Raw genomic sequence first — 968 nt, forward strand, 5'->3', positions numbered from 1 at the left:
CCATCTGGTGAGATGGCAGCACCATGAGGTGGAGGTGTGTCTGTCACCTACGGTGGATGAATAACGTGAGAAAGAAAGAAACCTTCGCTATATTAAGCCGCTGAGGCATGGGGGTCATTCGTTACCACAGCACGGCCCAGCCTTAACCTGGCTAACACTGTGGCAGCTGGAGCCATGCAGCCACCACCTCCGCTGTGAGCAAGGGGGCCAGTCTGCAGGGGAAGACACGGAGAATGGGAAAAAGAACCAGAGATGGGAGGCCGCATGGGACAGCTGCCAGGTCTCCGGGAGTTTCTCCAGCTCCCAGCTCCAGGCCACTGTGTCCTTGGACTCAGGGAAGAGCCTGTGTCCTTCGAGCAAGTCCCCATTTCCAACCGAAGCCAGCTCAAGTGGCCTTCAGAGACTCACAGACTAAAGAGCTTTAAAACCCTCAGCAGCTCCCTCTCTACCAGCCAAGCTGCCTCAGAAATATTAAGACGGCGGCTCTCGGGCGCCCTACTTCAAAACGCGTCCTGTCTCAACTGGGAAATCAGACCCTGGACGGTTAGACTCTGCTGAGCCCCCGACGACTCTGGCTCGGAGCTAGAAGGCCCTGAGCCGAGGGCAGGTACAGCACAGGAACAGCGACTTCAGAGAGGCCCCATCGGGCCCGCACAACTACACCCTCCACCCCCGCCCTACAGATGAGGAAACGGGAACAGGAGAGGTGCCTGCCCGAGGGCACCGTGTGGTACACGGTCGCGCTCAGGCCCCTGGACACAGGGTGACGGTGGTGACAGCTAACACCCGCAGGCATGGACCGTGTGCTGGCCTCAGCACTTCCTGTGCGTCAACGCACTTAATCCCTATAACAAACCTAAGAGGCAGGTACTGTGTAGCATCCCCATTTTACAGATATGTAAACTGAGGCACAGAGCTGGTAAGCACCTTGCCCCAAATCGCAGAATGACCAAACGGTAGAGCCAGGC

Source organism: Pteropus vampyrus, unplaced genomic scaffold (assembly GCF_000151845.1).
Source record: "Pteropus vampyrus isolate Shadow unplaced genomic scaffold, Pvam_2.0 Scaffold2425, whole genome shotgun sequence".
In the NCBI taxonomy this organism is placed as follows: domain Eukaryota; kingdom Metazoa; phylum Chordata; class Mammalia; order Chiroptera; family Pteropodidae; genus Pteropus; species Pteropus vampyrus.